The 14,909-nt window shown below is 47.7% G+C and overlaps 1 pseudogene; it reads right to left on the bottom strand.

The window, feature by feature from the left end:
* Positions 1-8,953: 8,953 nt before the first annotated feature.
* LOC142804143 (uncharacterized) lies at positions 8,954-10,433 on the bottom strand (annotated as a pseudogene).
* Positions 10,434-14,909: the final 4,476 nt, after the last annotated feature.

Below are 14,909 nucleotides of genomic sequence, written 5' to 3'. Positions count from 1 at the left end.
AAGTTTGACTTGTTTCATTGCTGTCAGATCTTCAACATTGGCCCTGATGACAATCCCGTAGTAATTCTGCAGCAGATCTATCAAGGCATCTGTCAGTTTTTCTTTACCGCCAAGACTGCACTCTGTCTTTTTTAGTTTCCTTAGGCAGCAACCGACACGTTTCTGCACATGTCCTATGTATTCAAGCTTCTGAACGCTGTCTTTACCATAGATGTCTTTCACTGCGGCACAACCTTTGGAATTATCGTCACCGTAAAACTCCACGCACTTAAGATCACGAGTTATTGCAGACCTTTCAAACATGCCGAATAGGCCGACTGCTTTCACGGCGCCAGTAGTACCAGCATGGTTGGCGTGACAGTTCATGTGATCAGCTTTCCATTGGAGGTATTTCTGGCTCGAGGTATTCAGCTTTCGTCTATCCCAAGTCATCGCCGACATTCTGCGTTCTTGTTCCACGCATTACACAGTGACAACCGTTTACCACTCTCAAACAAACGGTCTCACGGAACGATTTAACCGTACTCTAACAAATATGCTCGTTATGTACGTGTCGCCCGACCACCGAGACTGGGACCTTGCCTTACCCTACGCAACTTTCGCGTATAATACATTTCGTCATGACACAGCGGGCTTTTCGCCGTTCTACTTATTGTACGGAAGAGAGTCGGCTTTGCCACTGGACACAGTCATCTCAGCTCACACCTCGTCCACCAGCGAGCACGCCTGCGACGCGATTGCGCAAGCCGATCATGCCCATCAGCTCACTCGCCCTCGGCTGATGGCGTCGCAAACCAACCAATGTCGTCGGTACGATGCGGAACATAGAAACGTACATTTCACTCCCGGTATCCTCATTTTACTCTGGTCCCCTCATCGTCGGCTGGGCCTATCAGAAAAACTTTTGTCTCACTATATGGGACCCTACCGTATATTGCGTCACGTAACACTTGTCACCTACGAGATCAGCCGCCCCATCTATCCATCATCATCTGCTGTGCAGTCCAGCGATATTGTACACGTCTCGCGGATCAAGCCCTACAAGAATGCGTCGGATAACGGCCTTTAAAGCACCGGGACGGTGCCTCCGCCGCCGGGGGTCATGCTACGTGCCAGTGCATGGAGACGAAGAAGAAAAGCATATAGATTGGCGCGAGCGAATCTCTGTGGCTGGCGCTGCTTGCTTAACCGGCTGAAAATACATCTGCGACTACCCCTCCGAGTCAGTCTCCTTCTCGTAACGAGCACATGGGCTGGCTTTGTGGCTCCCTCCTCATTGAATGTCAGCCCTCCATGAAACATCTCCTTCAGGTCATCATCAAGTGGCTCCAGTACAACAGTGAGGACATACCATTTTGCATAAGCTTCACGAAGAAGTAATACAAGGTATATGTTGTGAAGCCGGGACCCGCACTTGACGTGGAAATTGAGCAAGCAACAGTAAACTGGTAAACGTTTGTGCAAGCCTCGTTTTCATCAAAGTATCAAAGAAGAGAGCAATTGTGTGTGCCGGTGTATTGTCCTCTTTTATGACAGATTGAAGGTGCTCTTTGTATAGAAGTCCTTCAGTATAGTCCTCGTACAACGTAGGCATGTCAGCTTCCAACACAGGAGTAGTTAAAGGTGTGCCAATGTTGGGAACGGCACAAAGTGCACGAAGAAGCCTTGGCACAGGAACATATGAATACTTTGAACTTTGCCGATAACTTTTTGCTCAGGTGCGACAAAAGGAAATTTCTTTTTCGCATACCTTTCTTGTTTTCGCTTATCACTAGCATCTATAAAAATTGTATTCAAAATGCACAATTTCATTAGCATATGCCTTTATCACGACGTCTAAAACAAACTGCAGTTGTGAAAAAAAAAAGCTTTTCTGCAGCAGTATGTGGCAAGTTGTGGCATTCGGTCATGTTGAAGAAGAAGGTCGATATGGCAGATCTTGCTTGCTTTGCAAAACGTCCAAAATCGCGACTTGTGTACTCAGTCTCGAAAAGCCCTCAACTTTACCAGGATCCAGGTGGGTACTGCCAATATGTGGAGTATCATCTTCTACTAACACAGGCTTAGTCTGGGAAGGTCCCGGGATTACTTCACTGGTCTCTGCACTGGTACTCTGGGTTCCTTCACTGTTTTCTTCACTGGTTTGATGGAACCTCGCACCACAATCTTCAAGGACATTTCTGTGGTGCTGGCACAGCTGTGACCGGTATAATAAAAAGTTGGTGTGGATGTTGGCACAGTTATCAGCGACACAAACATCACTGCTGAAAATACAAATTCATGTTAGCCCCTTAAGGGCTCATTAAACAAATATATTATGCACCAATATGGCCAAATTTTTTAATGATGTGATATGCTTCAGAAACGTGTTCAAAACACAAAAATATTTGCGAAAATTGTTTATAGTCGATAATCATGTTTAATTGGTCATTCTTTACCCCATATAATACCCTATATTTGGGGCATTTCTGGTGTATTCACAAATTAATTTCTGCAACTCCAGAAAGCACGGGTCGGGTTTGAATTGTCTTGCAGAAAACAAACAATTTCTTGATAGTTCACTTGAAGCTAGTTGAGGCTACCATCCGTGTGGTAGCGTTCAAAGCACGGCACTGCGCAGAGAGCCTTCTCGCACCACCTGCACCAGGTCCTGGTTTCCTTGCGGATGTTCTTGCCATTTACATCTCGCTTCATGTAGCAGACTACGCAGCGGCGTGTCGGTTCTTGCTTCTTCTCTGTTGGTGGTATGTGCGATGGAAAGTGGCGCTCACCAAACCGTTTTGCGTTCAGGGGGCGCCCTGGCCGTCCTTTCTTCTTGGTGCCGGTGTTGGGAGAGTACTTCGTGATGATCTCATCAATAAGCCTTAGCCTATACTCCAGATGAGATGCTCGGCCTCCTCCTTTCTGGTACAGAACGGAGTCTCAACCAGCCGTCTCAACCAAACCAGTCTCAACCAAAGACCGGAGTCTCAACCAGCCGATTCCTAGACCAGTACATCCTTTCATTTGGTTTTTGCACAATGCCTTGCAGCAACAGGAGGCTCAGAGAAACGCGAAGTTCTTCTCGCGTAAGTGCATACCATTTTCGGAAGCGAGAATGTTGTCCCAGCTTGCTAGAATTCAGAAGCTGAGAAGCGTACCGGTTTGTCTCCACGACGATAACATCAAGCAGCTCATCATCAAAGTAAGCTTCAAAGAGCTCAAGTGGATGAGGGGGAGAGCTTACTGTGATCTTCAGTCCCGTGAAACCCCTGAAATCAAACCGTGGAGGTCTGGCTGGGATGTTGTCGAGGTCTATGCGAAACCATTCACGGGAGCTAGCCATTGTATCATCGCTACTGTCTTCTCCTTCAGAGTCACTGTCCGTAAAAACGTCATCACTGTCTTCTTCACTTGAAGAATAAAACACTACGGTGGCATCCTTATCACTCTCGCTTTCATCGTCTGAAGAAGGAAGATTCTCCGCATCAGAACGCCGCACGGATGAGGCCATGTTTGTAAAACGCGCGGGAAACAAGCGCACACATTCCGCCATCTAGTGTGCAAACTATAACCACCGCCAATGACGGAACTTGCGGTGCTTAAACATAGATGGCAGCACAGGTTCCGTAATTCCCCGTTTGACGACCCGGGCTCGTCAAAAGCCTGTAGGAGCATTGCGGAAAACTCATGACGACCACAACTCGTCATAAGCAAAATAGTGGCAACTGCTCTTGACGAGCGCAGGTCGTCATAAGCCCTTAAGGGGTTAAGAAGTAGTCACACCTAGAAACTCTGAGAGCAAATGCACTTAGAAAAATAAAAATAAATGCCTAACTATAGGTGAGGTAATATATAGAAGTGAACAGCAGGATTGTTTAAGAAAACAAACACTTTCTTGGGAACTACTGATATTTAACAATGCAATATACAGAAAAAAAATTATAAGGTATGGTTAGAAAAAGAGCTGTGCAGCAACTTCGTACTCGTAAAGTGAATGGAGTGTAAAAACTGCTCAGATCTAGTAACACATCATATGAAGAACAATCGCAATTGTGAAAAAGGCAAAAAGCCAACTGTAATTATGTGCTGGAGCTGTCGAAAGATGAAAACAAAAATTAATATGAGATGATATTTACAACTGTCGTGCTCTTCAACCCTTTGTGGTTCATTGGCACATGTTGTCAATGACTGAACATGACTGTTGTTAGGTACCAGTCAATCCTTGTCCGCGGTATAAATGCACAAGTTTTTTTCTCTGCGCAGTCAAAAGGTCTCAACATATTTTTGTACCACAACGGCCGGACACTTGCCAGGATTCCGGGTTGACAAAAGGTTGCAAACAGGTCTCGGACATGTGCAAACAAATAGCTAAGGTACTCGGCTGCTGACCCGCAGGTCGCTGCCTGAAAGCAGTGCTGCGGCAGCTGCATTTTGGATGAAGACGAAAATACTGTAGGCCCCTTCATTGTGTATACTATGAACAAGCATGCTAAAACAATGAACACAAGTTAACAACAGTTCCCCGCTTGCACGCCTTAGGCACAGATCGCTTCCAGCTAAGCGATGCCGTCATCCCCAAGCAATCATTGAACCAAAATTTATTGCAGGTGGGGCCCCCTTCCCACACACTGACATCTGAGGCGGGTACCACCAACACCACCTAGATTAAGGCTAGAAGGCTGCCACCGTGACGTTGCGAAGCGGCAATGACTGCTCAGCACCGAGAAGTGAACAAACTTGTAAAATGTTTTTAGTAAAAAAAACAAAAAGCTTGCATATTTTAACGCCTTTTTTTCTCTGCATGCACAAAAAAGTGGGCTTGCTATTAGGGCCTTATCTATTTTTGCTTGCTATGGAACAATAAACATATGTGTGGCTCCACAAAACTTCTCATTTTTGCATTGATATCAACAAACTGATATTCATGAACCACGCCGCATGTTGAAGATGATTACCTCTACGTAAAACATCTAGGGTAAGTTGAATGAAAGAAAAAGCATTTCGTCGAAGCATAAGAACGTTTGAAGTCTAACAAAAACACAAGCCTGACAATTAGTTTTGCGGAGTTCTCGCTTGGACTATTCGGTACAGCATAGTGGAAGGGACAGCACAGATACCGACTAGGATGAAAAAAAGAACACCGTAGACAAGCACAGGGCTAAGTTTGTGTTTCTTCAATTCATACTTAACGTTAGTGCGAAAACACGTACTTCTCATCACGAGTAGGGCTTCTCAGCAGTCAGGAGACTAATCGGCAGGCATTTAATGAAAATTTCATAACATGTCGCGTAACATAGCTAGCCTCTTAGAAATGAGGATATAAGAACGATGGTGTGCTTTCTGAAGAACTTTATTTTCAGAAAAGCCACGTCAAGAGCTACTTCTTACTTAGCCTTTTGAGCTTTCTCTTCTTGGATCTACACTTAGCTTCCAAAAATCTTGTCATTCACTTTGCAACAAAAACTTTTCAAAAGAATGTTAGTGCTGCACCACAACACGTACTTCAGCACCCGCTCACAGGAGTGTCCGTCGTCGCAGGCATCGAAATTTTAAGACTCGCCGTTGCTTAGTAGCTCCACGGTGAGGTCTGTTACCACTTGGCGCTGGTTTGAGAGCTTTAAAAACACTTCTTGTTTTGAGAGTTGCTCTACTACTGCGTAATTATGCGCAACAACATTTACTACAAACGTTGGAGGAACAAGGCCTCCACTGTCCATTGCTTTGATGAGGTCATAGTGCTTGTCAGCGACAGAAACTGAAATTTCTTTGTCAACGCTTCTCTGCATTTTTGACACTTTAGTTTCTTCATCGCTGCATACACAGCATACTCTATCACGTGTACCAACACCGGGATGATGTGCTTCATCTTTGTCAATGTTTCTTCCGTAACAACAACGTTGCACTTCGGTCGTGAGCAATCAGTTTTAGAATCAAGGTCCTGCCATTGTTTGTCTTCTTCTTTGACACTCCTAGAAGTGGCAACTGTGGGCAGTGTGCTTTTCAACCGAAGTTTGTTTTCACATTCATACACTTGTCTTATCGAAACGTGATAATGAGATCCAGCGAGCTGTCCGTATTTACCTAACTGGTCTTCCAAACAGTCGTTTTGAATTTGGCCAAGCAACACATATGATAGCTTCAATTCGCCCAAACAGTACCTGATGATTTTAACGAGGCCTTGAGTTATTTGGTAAAGGCCAGCATGTGTCTCCTGAGCATGGTGTTAGATATAGAGAGGTGAGTCAACGGAGGCGGCCGGCGTGGCGAGTTAATGCCCGCATTTTCGATTGCCGCGACAGATGGCGCTCGCGCACTGCGGGCCATAGCGGGCCGCTCCGGCGGCTGGGGGGCGGCCGCGAGGAATGCGCGGCGCGGGTTCGAGCGCGTGAAAAATGAACATGTTCTGGCGGCCCGGCCAGTTCATTGAACTTGATTCGAATGCCACAAGAGTAGCAGTGCAATGTATTGCGAACAGAATGTTTCAAGTGTTGTCTGCTTTTCAGGAACTAAATCGCTTAAGGCGCGATCAGTCACAACATAGCGCAAGCGCGTGTTCGCAATGCAATGAAAGTCTAGGATTCCTACCGAACGCAAACGTCAGCATTGCGGTTAATTACGAGCGTTTCGAGAACGTGTTGTAAATAAGTGAGATCCGAGTAAGCCTTTATCTTCGGCTGTAGCGAGGTATCATTGGTACGCACACTCCTAGCTTCATTTCTGCAGCCAGTGAAGTAGGCTAAATCGTTCCTCATTCTTGCAGTTAAAGTACAACTTCAGACATAATGAAAACAAGTGAAGACAAGTTTTATTAAACTATTTACAGCAGTAGATTGAGGTGCATGAAAGAAATGAAGAACGGCGTGCCTCATAATCATAAGGTATTCTTGGCACGTAAAACCCCCAAAACAGCAACGAACAATCAGTCGCCTGTACGGAAAATGGGCATTACGCCAGCTTGGATTTCTTTCTGAGCTCTCGTGTTTTGTTTGCCCGTTCGTGCGCTTTTTGTTTGCAGTATTGCCTCATTTTTATTGAAATATAATAATGCAATATCTGGGCGTTTATGTCGGTCTTGTGAACAGCACACGGAAATGCGAAATGAAAGTTATCCATAACCTCATCCAGAGTTTGCTCGTAAGCAAACTTGCTCGCAGAGTACTTCTGAAAGCAAGTTTCTGTGGCGCAAACCAGATTAAACACGTTGGTGGTAGGGTGCAGCAGGTTTCCACGAGTCTTGCAGTTTACAAAAGCAGATTCGGGCTTCTCTGAAGTTGTTGTCTGTGATACAAGCCCCAGCTTACATTGAGAGCAAACCGTGTGCCTCAGAAGCTTCCTACACAAATACCCCGTTACATAATAAACAATACAATCTTCCACAGTCGCACTTGTGAACACACGAGCAAACGCCTCTTCGCACTCTACATCTGCGTCAACAAGACCATCAAGCTTTCGCTTCAGCTCCTCAAGTTTCGTTTCTTGCTCACAATCCACTTGAAAGGCTGATGTGAAATCCGAGAGCGCCAGAAATTGAGGTTCGTTTGCATTCTGGACCTCACAATTTTCAAATTTGGGCGGCTTAATTAAGCTGTATATGGACAGCATATTGTAAAGCTGTAAGAAAGTCGGCATCGACGGATGCTCGTTCTGACCAGCAGCTTGGCGAATTATTCCAAAAAATCTCTCGAGCACATCCTGATTAAACTTGGCTGTTAGAACGTAGTTAAAACCACAAGTCTCAAGAAGATACTTCGAAAGCTGCATTGCAGACAGGATTGTCACACGCAAGCCCTCAGCTGTTGACTCTGTCAAAAAGTCCTCGCGTGATATTGTGCCAGAAACAAGCTCCCTCTCCCACGTGTTCAATAAATGCAGAGAGGAAGCTAGGACCCTCAAATCTTTACCGCCTTGTCTCAGTCCCTCCTTTGGATGACTTCGGTTAAGTGCATCAAACAAGTCATTCATTCTTAGCGTAAAATCTACAGTGGCTTTCACATCTTGCAGACCTGACGCTCCTCTGCTTGAGTAGTATTCAAGGCCCTTAGCTACACTCCTGCTGAACACTTGTGTGGCCAATTTGACTCTCATTTTCTCGGTGCTAGATGGGTTCATGTGTGAGAAGGTGAGTTTTGGACAACCCCTCAGGTAACCAGGAAGCTTGCTGTCCTCAACATACAGCTTGTCGTAGTGTGCCCACATTACGCGCCCCGCGTTAGTCCGCAACACCTTCTGTTTCAGGAGGCGGTTTCTCACACATTTGACCAAATGTGGTGCATCAGAAAACACATATACACTGCGCTTATCGTCCAAAGGGTGAACGAACGAGTTTTTTGTGCACTTTAGTTCTCCACTTACACAGAACTGCTTCCACATAGCCCTATTGGTTGCAGCACCATCACACACAATGGCATCGACGAATACTCCTGCATCCTCAAGCAGCACAATAGCTTTCTTTACCAGCTGTGCGAGGACTGTCCCTCTTGTTGGTCCTTTGCTTGCGAACACAGCGACTGGCTGAGAGTAACTATCACCAAACGCACGAAAGGTGAACACCAGTCCATGATCCGCAAGTTCATCCGAAGAGTTTGCCGCTTCACCGAAGTCCGCAAATCCAGCATACGTCATTGTCTTAGCGCTCACTCTCATCTCTTTCCTTACTTGAATTTCATCGAAAACCAATATGCCATGACGCTCCGAGCATGACTTTGTGGCTATCTTCTTCTTGAAGGCCGAAAAAAAACGAGTGTCAAATCCACATTTGACCCGAAGCATTGACAGGTACTTCCGTACCGTGGTCACACAAGGTAGCGGCAAGATCTCATTGTCTCTTAGAAAAGAGTACCCAGATGGGCTTCTAATATGCAAAAGCAAGCATATCAATATCCAATGCTCAGTGTACCGTCTGTTGTTCTTGCTTCGGCATTTGGCAGCCGACACACATTCCTTAATTAATTCCACTTGAGGTGCAGGCAGCTTCAGTGCCCCCAGTTTTTCGTTAAGAACTTCCATAGACATGCTTTGCATCTTTGCTTGGGCCTGCTTCATCTCTTCCCTAAGAACCTTTACACGTTTCAACAAGCGTTCTTTGAACCTTTTCAGCGCATTCCTTGCTCTGCGGAAAGCAAGCATTCTGTCACTACTTGGTACAGATGAGAAGCGGTAGCGCTTGGTCGGTTTCGTTCTGTTTCTTTTGTCCATCTCCCTCTTCTGGCGAATCCGGAGTGTGTCAGATAAACTTGAGCACCACTTGCATGTGCTGTTCCCACGAACAAGAAGGGGGCACTTTTTGTGTCACCACCGATTGCATGCATCGACAGATGCGCTCTCTGGATGTGCCAGCGGATACACATTTGCCTTTGGCCCTCCGCCACATATGGGTATCTCATGCAAGCTTTGCAGAAAAGTCTTGACATCTTCTGTAGTAGCAACGTCATCCCGGATGTGCAACGCATCAACTGATACGCGCCTTCCCATCACAGATACAGACACCTGCATGTTCTGGTCAATGTCAACAACCTTTGTTGTGACCAAATGACTGCTCTCTGTAGAAGTGGCGGCGTCTGTGATCAGTTCGCGCACCTTTGGACTTGTGCTCCACTTCATCTCAGTAAAAGCAACGTTGCGGATTCCATCCGTGTCCCGCCTGTGATAGCCCCATGATATGGACGGAAGAACTACGGAGGCTGATTGCTCGAACAAGTTGTTGAAAACTTGTTGACGAGACCCCTCGGCAGACGGAATGACTTCCGGGGCGCCAACCTCGAACGGAGCCGCATCGGTGCTTTCAGTGGATGAAGGTCCTGCATGATCAAGGTCACTGACCTTGGGTCATCTGCTTCTTCAGCTTTCTCGGTACTATCTGCCGGATGAAAGCGCTTTTGCCTAGGAACGCAGGCAGGCTGCCTGACCGCTGGTCTCTTCCGATGTTTTACCAGTTTGGAGAGGTGTGCTGGACAATCGGGAAATATCGACGGCACTGCGTCGTCAGATAGGCATGCTCGGCGTGGGGTACTCACAAGGACGTTCCGGTTGTACTCAGCCGTCCAGGTCTTTGAGACAAAGCGGGGCTCGAAATGTCGCTCGCACACGTGGTCCGACGCTTTAAGGATCCGATCCTTCCGCGGAATGGCATGTCTCCAAAGTTTCAGGCGAGCTTCGTCTTTCGGGGCCGAAAATAGAGAAAACTTTTGCTCGCAGGACTTGTAACCGGTATTACACCGTGGTACAAAGCACTTTCTTCCCATTGTCAAGAGAGAGCGAGAGAGAATAAACTTTATTGAAGAATTAAAATTACGTGACTAATCCCGGGTGGAGCCCTCTTGGAGAGCCCCACTGGCCACAGCGGCTCGCCGGGCCTGGTCTAGGGTCACCAGTTGGCTCCCCAGTGCCAGCTCGGAAAGCCGTGCCTCCCAAGACCACGTTGTGAGTGTTTGTAGTGAGCGCACCAACCTAGATACTGCTGGTGCATGTTTTTTGGAACTGGTTCCACGATTATTTGATCACGTATTTGCTTGGGTACAATGACTGTTTCATCGCCACAATATTGAGGGGTGAGAGGGTATCCCAGCCTCTGTAGCAGTGTTCTTCCCTGGAGCGTAGTGGTGAGTCGTTCTCGCTGTGCGATTAGCGTGGCGGCGGCCAATTCTTCATACGTATTATGCATGCCGAGTCCCATGAGTTTTTCTGTGCTTGTGCTGTTCGGAAGTTGCAATGCTGCTTTGTACGCAATTCTGATGAGTCTGTCAATCTGCTCTATTTCGGGCTTGCGTGTTGATTGAAAGGGAAGAGCGAACGTGACTCGGCTGAGAACGAAGGCATGTACAAGGCGTACCGTGTCGACCTCTGTCATCCCATCATTACTTCGCGCAATTCTAGTTATAAGGGATGCAATACTCTTTACGGTGTGTTTGAGTTTGCCTATTGCAGTCTTTACGCTGTTGTTTTCTTGCACGTGCATGCCTAATATTCGAGCTACTGGGGTCCTGTTGATGATCTGTCCGGCAATTTCTAGCTGCAGCGCGAGTGCACGGTTGGACCGAGTGCGTGGGGGTCTTATTTGCAAATATTCTGATTTGCTAGGTGCGCACGACATGCCTGCATCAGTGAGATAGCCTTGAATCATGTCTATAGCGGTTTGCAGTACATCTTGTCGTTCTCCATAGGAGCCCTTTGTTGCCCATAGCGTAATATCGTCCGCGTAAAAGGCACAGCCCAGGTTTGGTACAGTCTCCAGCTGGAGGACTAGTTTCCGGAGGCCGATATTGAATAAAAATGGAGACAAGATGGAGCCCTGAGGTGTGCCTTTCAGTGGGAGGTCGTATGGTGATGATTTGGTACCAGCTATGCCAATCTGCGCCTTGCGATTTCCAAGAAAATCAGAGGCATAGTTGAATATGCGTTGTCCGCATCCTATGGCTGCAAGACCGTCTAGTATGGTAGAGTGCGCAATATTATCAAATGCTTTTTCGATGTCGAGTGCAACGAGTAGATTGTTGAGACTACCTGGCGCTGGGTTAAGCACTTCCTCTTTGAGCAGTAAGAAGATATCCTGGGTAGACACTCCTCGCCTAAATCCGTACATAGATGTTGGTAGAAGCCCCCGTTCTTCTGTGTATTGGTCAAGGCGAGTGAGTATAACTTTTTCGAAGAGCTTGCCAATGCATGACGTTAAAGAAATTGGTCGTAGCTGATGAAGGCTTCGCCGTTTGCCTGGTTTAGGTATGAGTACAACCTGTGCCAGTGTCCATTCTGCAGGTATCTTTCCACTCGGTGTCCAGACTTCCTGATTAAAGTGGTCTGTGATGGCTTGTAATGCTTCATCGCTGAGGTTCCGTACTATGGCATTTGTAATGCCATCCAATCCGGGCGCTGTATTTCTTTTGAAGCTTTGAGCCGCTGCATAAACCTCCGCAAAGGTTATGGGGGCGTCGAGCTCAGTGTTGGGTTCTCCATTGTATTCTTGACTGGGTGTTGGGCTAACGTTTCGCTTGCGTTCTCCTGTGTAGCGTTGTTTCAGCTCTTCTATTAACTGATCCGGATCACCTTGAAATTCCCCAGCTAGCCGTTGAAGGGTAGCGTTTGTTTCGGTTCTTGTTGCAGAGGGATCCAAAAGACTCCGTAGGATGTTCCACGTCTTTTTCGTGCTTAATGTGCCTTTTAAGGAATCGCAGAAGGTGCGCCAGTTGTTGTTGTAAAGTTCCTTTGAGTATGCGTTTACTTCCTCCGTGATTTTCGCTATACGGAGTCTGAGTTTCTTATTTAGCTTTTGTCGGCGCCACCGTTTCGTGAGGCCTCGACGAGCTTCCCAAAGATGTGTCAAGTGGGTGTCAATGGCAGGTGCGTCGGTAGTTGTTTGATATATCTTGGTGTTTTTGTCATAGAGACCCTTAACGTACGGTGTCCATTGGGCTATAGTTGTTGGCTTGGGCCCGTCTACTTCCTGTTGCTCTCTATATTTAGTCCAGTTAGTCAGTCTGGCTTTTCCGAGCGGGCGTCGCAGTCGAGCTGTTTCATATGTTATTTGCACAATATTGTGATCGCTGCCCAGATTGTCGTCCAGCACACTCCAGCGCATGGTCGCGGCATTGTTGGTTACGGTAAGGTTGGGAGTGGTGTCCCTGTTGACACTGTTTCCTATACGAGTCGGTATGCCCGGTGTCGTGAGGAGTGTGTAGTCGTAGCGCTGTATCGCTTCTAAAAGTCGCGTACCTTTTGGTCTGTCTGCGCTATAACCCCATGTGGTGTGCCAAGCGTTGAAGTCCCCAGTGATGATCAAGCGGTCGCGTGGTTGAAGCTTGTTGTTCAAATAGTGAAAGATATTGCTGAATTCTGCTTTTCTGTCTTGTGGGGGACTGTATATGTTACATATAACCTGCCTCGGGCGTCCTTTCTTCGCTGGCCAGAGCGTTACGATAAGGTGTTGCGTCTCTTCGTTCGGTGCCGTTATTCATGTAGCTGCCAATTCTTTCCAGACGAGTGTCGCAATCTTAGGTGTATTTGGATCCATGTACAGTTCGTAGCCAGAAACTGTTTTAGGCCTGGCTCCCACCTCTTGCAAGCAGATTACGTCAGGAGGAACCAGCGCCGCCTTTATGTATAGAGTGAGTGTAGCGTGCTTGTTGTGCAGGGAACGATAGTTCCAGGACCATATAGTGAGATTCTCGTTTGCTATGCGTCGGTTAATTGCCATGATGCTAGGAGGTGGGTGTGCTTTCAGCGTCCGAGGTAAGCATGCTTTTGGCGTCGGACTCCTGGGACCACGGTTGGTTCTGCTTACGTCGACGCTTCGTTTCTTTGTCGAGGCTTTCATGAACGTATCGCTTTAGGTCATGAAATTCGACAAAGAACTGTTTCATTTGGGCTTCTGTTTGCTGCAGTATGTGCTGTTGCATTAGCTGCAGTTGTTGTTGTAAAGTGAGGTTTGTCGCTGTTTGTTCTGTTCCTATATTGGCTACAGGATCTCGTGGTGGTGTCGATTGCGGTTGGATGTGCCCATTGTCCCGTAGCTTTTCGCTTGGGTGGCTAGTTAGATTTTGAGAGGCCTGGACTGTAGTTTTCGGGGTGGCTCCCATTAATTGGGCCAGCTGTTTTTCGAGCCACATTATTTTGTTCTCGTATTTGTCAAGGCGTTGCTTAAGCTGTTTGTTTTCAGCGATTACTGCTTGATAGTGTACGTTTTGTGTGATGGGGGGAGTACATGCAGACTTGGGAGCCACGGCTTCCGCCCAGCTTACCGGAAGTGATGATGCCTGTTGGGTGCATCCTTGATGCCCGCCGTTGCCTTTGGCTCCCCCTCCTGGAGGACTGCGGTGGAGGTTCTGCTGAGTCGGTGCTGGCGCGCTCTTCTTGGATGGCGAGTGCGGCTTTCTGCCCGGGGACCGTGAATGCGACCGGGAACTGTGCTTGTCATCGGCTGACTTGTAGGCGTTTTCTTTCTCTTCGGAGGAGAACCAGCGGAGATTCTTGGTCCTCGGTGGGTCGTTGCTAGTGCCCTGCTGAAGCTTATCACTGTGGCCTGCTTGTACTTGCGGCTGTTTAGGCTTCGGCGGCTTAAGTCCTTTTTTTGCAAGTTGGATCTCCTGTGGGGTGAGCCTCCCCGCACGAGGGGCAACTAATAGAACACGGATGTCCATCCGTTGGATTAGTCAGTCCGCACAGCCGGCAAATGGGGCGATCCGGATGCGGGCAAACGTCCGCGCGGTGTCCTTTTTCTCGGCAGACCTTGCAGACTTGAATCGTAGGTCGGAAGGGGTAGCAGCGGAGTTCACCCCCGTAATAGTAGACGGTACGAGGTAGCGTTGGACCGAAAAATGTAATGGCTGCGCTTTTCGTTGTGCCTATCATTCTGGCAGTGATGATCTCCACACCGTGCGTTCTGACACGTAGGTGCGCCATGAGAGTTTCGGTTGAGGTGTTCATCGGTACGCCGTGAATCACCCCTCTCAAAGTATCGTCTCCATTTGCGGCGTAGGCACGGACAGCGTGAGCCCTGCCGTTGAGCACAAGGGCGCGTATCAGACGCACTTTGTCCGCCACTTCCTCATATTTGGTCGACAGAATCGCTATGTTTGACCCTGGGTTGATTCTAAGGATGAAATGGTCATCTCTGATGCCAGCTTGGCATGCCTCGATGATTGCTTGCGCAAGCGTAGGAGTCAGAATGTTTCTCAGCGGGAGGCCCTGGTTTGGACGAATGACGATCTTGTAATCGTCCTTCGGCAACGGCGGTAGCTTTGGCAATTTCTTGAATGTTGGCGTGCCTGTCTTAACTTGGTCCTGGAGCCCTGCGCTGCCGCGCCTCCGCTCCAGTGCCTCTTGCTTGCGTTTTTTGGTGGATTTCGCTGCCTGCCAGCTAGCGTCCTCTTCTGCATGCGATTGAGCGCCGATAGCGTCTCGGCTCACCGTATCGTGGTCGCCCTGGAGTTGATTCA

Source organism: Rhipicephalus microplus, chromosome 3, assembly GCF_043290135.1.
Source record: "Rhipicephalus microplus isolate Deutch F79 chromosome 3, USDA_Rmic, whole genome shotgun sequence".
NCBI classification, from domain to species: domain Eukaryota; kingdom Metazoa; phylum Arthropoda; class Arachnida; order Ixodida; family Ixodidae; genus Rhipicephalus; species Rhipicephalus microplus.
Note: the sequence above shows the minus strand (reverse complement) of the source record. Positions and strands in the feature narration are given on the sequence as shown.